Source organism: Neopelma chrysocephalum, unplaced genomic scaffold, assembly GCF_003984885.1.
Source record: "Neopelma chrysocephalum unplaced genomic scaffold, ASM398488v2 Primary Assembly neopelma1_94950, whole genome shotgun sequence".
In the NCBI taxonomy this organism is placed as follows: Eukaryota; Metazoa; Chordata; class Aves; order Passeriformes; family Pipridae; genus Neopelma; species Neopelma chrysocephalum.
The window spans coordinates 670-5,995 of NW_020923652.1; the positions used below are offsets into that span (position 1 = coordinate 670).

Here is a 5,326-nt window from a genome sequence, read left to right on the forward strand (position 1 = left end):
CAGGCCCTGGCTGTCCCTGCTGGGCCCCTGTCCATCCCCATCAGGTCCCTGCCCGTCCCCCCCGGGCTGAGCTCCCCCCAGGAAGTGCCGTGGAGCTGAAGCTGCTGCCATCCCCCCCCTGGAGCCGCTGGCCCAGCCAAGGGAGCAGCAAAGGCAGGGCCAGGAGCAGAGGCAGCAGCAGGGGAGCCCTGGGGGGGCCGGGAAGCTCTTGTGTGGGGCAGGAAAGAGGCGCTGGGCACGAGGCCGGGGCTGTGCTGAGCAGGCCCAGCCCTCACATCCCCCCAGCCAACGCCGGCTGCCCGGGGGGCTTGGGAGGGACCCCCAGCCTGTGTGCCCCACACTCAGCTGGCAGAGAGAGAGCCAAGGGACAGGACCACAGGCAAGGCCACGGGTGAGGGACAGGCAGGGCCATTGCAGGGCCATGGTGAGGGCACAGCCTGTGGCAGCAGAGCTGCCCAGGGCTGGGGGCAGCCGGGGGTGTTGGTCCCAGCCAGTGCTGGGGCCGAGCAGAGCACGAGGCCTCTTGCAGAGCCCTGGAGCAGCCTCCCACTTGCCAGCCCCACCCTGGTGGGGTGACACTGTCCCCTCCCTACAGGACACTCCCCCAGAAATCTTTATGGGGGCCTTTTGTGTCTATTCCTGGTTGCTGATTGATGCTGGGGACCTGAGGGAGCCTCTGCAATCCCATCCCTGGGGCACAATCTCCTCTCCAGAGCTTGACTTCTTGGAGCCTTTGCAGGGAAATCTGTGCTGGCAGCTGCATCCTGAGCCCGAGGGCAGTTTGTATCCCCGAGTGCTGATCCAGCCTGGGGACCCAAGGGATCCTCTGCTATTCCATCCATGCAGCAGGAGTCACCCTCCTGCCCTTGACTCCTTGCAGAGGAACAAGTGCCATCTCTCTGTTTGGGAGAAGCCAGATGCTGCCCCTGGGCCATCAGAAGTGGTGCTGAAGCCTCTTTCAGCCCAGCCCCAGGTGCAGTTTTCTCATCCCCTCAGCGAGTGCCCGCTCCCCCAGCCGGCACTGACCAACCAGGGCATTTGGCACACTTGGTTTGGTGGTTTGGAGAAACAGCCCGAGACTGGCAGGGAGCCAGAGGACCTCAAGTAACAGCCCTGGTGAGGTGCCCACACTGGCAGGGGCCCAGGGGATCGCTGCTCCACGGAACCGGCTGGAGCTCTGGGTGAGCCTGAGCTGAAGGGCCTGTGACCTGTGGATGAGTCCAGGATGGAGCAGAGACCCCCCTGCAGCCCGGGAGGAGCCCACACTGGAGCAGGGGATGCCCAAAGGAGGCCGAGAGCCCGTGGGAAGCCCCTGCAGAGCTGAGGGAGCAAAGCCCTGGTTTCCAGGGCTGCCCCCCCACCCCAGTTTGTTTTTGTGACAGTTTTTTTGGTCTAATCTTCATATTTTGGAGTATTTTTTAGCCGAATCTCAACTTTTTGCAGTTTGAGGGGGCAGGGGTCTTCCTGCTATTTTTGAGGGTTTTTTACCTGAATATCGATGGTTTGGGTTTTTCTGGGCTGAATCTTGGTGTTTTGGAGGTTTTTATGGTCACAGGATGCCCAGTGAGTTCTAGAGATGGACTTGGGCAGGAGGAACCCTCAAGCCAACACACTCAGCCCTTGTTTTCTCCCCATCAGGATTTGTCCTTCCCAAATCTTGGGCGGATGGAGGAGGAGGCTGTGAGGAAGAGGAAGATGCCTTTGGCCCCCCAGGCAGGTGAGGAGGAAGTCAGTGGCCCTTTGGGCGGGTGTTGTGCTGGCTCTGGCAGCCGAGCATGGCCCCCGGCTGCAGGACAACCCCGCTGCCGCCACCGTCCTGCCGGGGCCGGAGTTGGGGGGATGTCCTTGGCCTTCCCTGTGGGCCGGAGGCAAATCCCCTCCCTGTCCTTCTTGCTTCCTGCCCCAGGCCCCGAGCTGAGGACGGAGAGCCCGGAGGACAAATCCCCCTGTGAGACCCTGGTGGGAGAGGCCGTTTTGAAGGGCTCCACGGTGCAGGAAGGCAGCAGGGAAGAAAAGGGCCAGAGATCCCCCCGCAGGAGGGGTTCCAAAGCCAGCCCAGGGTGCTGTGAGGAGGAAAGACCCAGCCTGTGCCGGGAAGGCGGCCGGAGCTTGAGCAGGAGCTGTGACCTGGTGGTCCCTGAGCAGCCTCCCAACAGGCAGAAGCCCTTCAGGTGCTTGGAATGTGGGAAGAGCTTCAGGACAAGCTCCCACCTGATCCAAGACCAGCACATACACACCGGAGAATGGCCCTACACGTGCAGGGAATGTGGAAAGAGCTTCAGTAACAGCTCCAACCTTCTCACCCACCAGCACATCCGCAGTGGAGAACAGCTCTACATATGTGGGGAATGTGGCAAGAGCTTCAGCCAGCACTCCAAGCTGATCCGACACCAGGCCATCCACACTGGGGAACGTCCCTACACGTGTGGGGAATGTGGGAAGAGCTTCAGGGACAGCTCCACCCTCCGCACCCACCAGCGCATCCACACTGGGGAACAGCCCTATACATGCGGGCAATGTTGGAAGAGCTTCACGAAGAGCTCCCAACTCCTCATCCACCAGCGTATCCACACTGGGGAACGGCCCTACAAGTGCTTGGAATGTGGGAAGAGGTTTCAGCAAAGCGCACATCTCCTCCTGCATGAGCGGACACACACGGATGAGAGGCCCTTCCGCTGCACCGACTGCGGGAAGGGCTTCAAGCACAACTCCACCCTCATCAGGCACCGGCGCATCCACACCGGGGAGAGGCCCTACAAGTGTGGGGGAGTGTGGGAAGAGCTTCCTCAGGAGCTCTAACTTGACCTCACACCAACAGACCCACAAGTAAGAGAAAGCCCTACGAGTGCCCCAACTGCGGAAGAGCCTTGTCTGCTGCTTCCACCCCGAATGAAGCCCCTGATGATGAGGCAACCCCTGGAGTCCAGTGACTGTCAGTCCATCCCTTTCTACCACAAAGGGCCAGTCCCCTTTCACAGGGGCAGCTTCTTCCAACAGAACCCTTCTTGGGGGTGTGTGTGGAGATTCCTGCCTTGGCTGGGGACACCCCCAAGGTCACTGCTGGAGGTTGAGAGCAGAGATCTCCCCACCAGCATTGGTCTGGGGAAGTTCCATCCATCTTTAATTAAGAATTCTTGCTTTTGTGCCAGCTGGAGTAGGATTGCTTCAACAATTGCTTTAGTGTAGAGCACTGTCCTATCTTGTGCTCATGGTGGTTTTAGTGTTTCTATTGTGCAGTAAATAATCCTGATGAAGATCTTTTGTCTGATCATTTGTAACCCTAAATAACTCATGTCTATCAATAGATCTGATTTGCCATCATTAAAACCTGGAGGACAAAGTGTTTCAGTCACAGCTCTGTAATTCCTCTAAACTGAAAGTGTTGTCATAATCCAAGGCTGAGATTGAATCCAGCAGCCCCCAGCACCCCAGAAAAGGGATTAGGTGGGGTCCTGGGTGGGCTTTGAGTGTGTTTGGGAGTCTTTGACGGGCCGTGGGAAGGTTTTTGGGGGTCCCAGCACCTTTTGGTGTGAGCTGGGTGCTTTATTGAGGGGCAGGTGCCCTTCCAAATCCCACCCAGAGTGGGTTGACACGGGGGGCACACAGGGGGTTCCCCATTCTCGATCCATCTCAGGCCGGTTCTGCCCCCCCCAATTTGGCTCCACCCCTTGGGATTCCCCCAAGCCCCTCCTCCACTGCCCCCCAATAACCGGGACTGGGAAGGAAGCGGGGAGGGCCCGGCAGTGTCTAACAGAGATAAATCAAGGCATATCTCTCTTTCTTTTACCCCCTGGGCAGTGACGACCAAGAGGCGTCCCTGCTTCACAGCAGAAGCTCCACACACTTCAACAAAGTCTGTGGGAGAATCTGCTCTATGAAAGTTGGCCCTGGGCTTTTATACTTATCCAGTGATGGATCTCCAGTCACATATTCCCAGGCCAGTGAGCAGCTGATCTGTCAAACTCTGCTTCCAAAAGCAGGATGTGTATTGGAAGGTTGGGGAACCAGGCTGGGTTTGGCACAATTCAACACTAAACCAACCCCTTTGGCACCAGCAGTAACTCCCCACAGAGAGCTTGCATTGCTTGCATTCTCCCATCAGATTCTTTTCCAGGTAGAACATCCTGCTACAAGGGGTCTGTTACCACCCGCCCCAGAAAGGAGGGGGTAACCCAGGTTCTTATTAATAAATCCCTTGGGGTGGATTAGAGTAAAACGACACTGAATAATGAGTGTTTGAAAATATATATATATATGCAGGGTTTATTTTAGAACACTTTTGTTTCAAAGGTAAACAGGTATGTTGCCATTTTGGGTGTTACCATCTCTATCTCTCATCTACAGCAATATGGCATAAAGAGAACCTTTAGGGAAAATGCATAAGGGAGAGAAAGGAAAGACAGGATAAGGGTAAGGGAGAGTAAGGGAAAGCAAAGCTGAGAGTGGAAAGATGTCTATAGTCACTGCCCATGGGGTCCAGCGATGGAACTTGGGAGTTGCAGCTTCCATGTCTGTGAGTTGAAGTGGTGGCCTTGATCTGTTGGGGGTGGGGGAGGGAAGCCCCCACACTCCAAGAAGTTCTGAGTTATTATATCCATGGATGGTGTCCTGGGCCATGCCACGAACCCCCAACATCTCCTGGGCCTGCGCAGAGTTCCCATGAGGGGCCTGGGAAAAGGGTTTTTCCTGCCTTCCAAGGTTGGCAGGGGGGGGATGGGCTTTGATGGGCCATCAGAGGTACAATGCAAAAGTCCTGCAGAAGCCTGTAAAAGTCCCTTGGCAATCCTAGAATGCATAAATCATGAACTGTTTCAGTCTTCGACACCACCCTGTGATTTATGCATTCAATAATTTCTCTTTTGTCGTTCGTTGTGAATCTTCTTTGTGGGCGGTGCCTTTCCTGTAGTGGACAGAGAGAAAAGAAAAGGAAGAGAGAGCACAAATCTTTTCCCAATGCAATGCAATTTCCAAAAAACCCTACAGTAAAATAGTAAGCATATGGGACATAACAGGATCTCAATAGCTACAGTCAAATTTCCTAATTTTAACAAAGTTACAAACATCAGGATTTAATACTGTCACAAATCTAATTTTCATTACCCACTCTCTCTATCCTGTGAGTAGTATTGTTCTATAATAATGTGTCTGTTAGAGGGGCCAATGTGTCTTGAAATTGGACCTGAAATTACACATCAGTTCTTATGCAAATACATTGAGTTACTTGGGAGTTGGTACAAGGCTTTCTTATATTCTCTTTAGGTCACACTTTCCTTTCTTTTGTCTAAATTTAGTTTAATTTGTTAATATTTTGAGAATTTTACCCAAA

At 54.6% G+C, this 5,326-nt stretch overlaps 1 pseudogene; it reads left to right on the forward strand.

Moving 5' to 3' along the window:
- Window positions 1-2,163: 2,163 nt before the first annotated feature.
- Window positions 2,164-2,830, forward strand: LOC113980673 (annotated as a pseudogene).
- The last annotated feature ends 2,496 nt before the right edge of the window (window positions 2,831-5,326 follow it).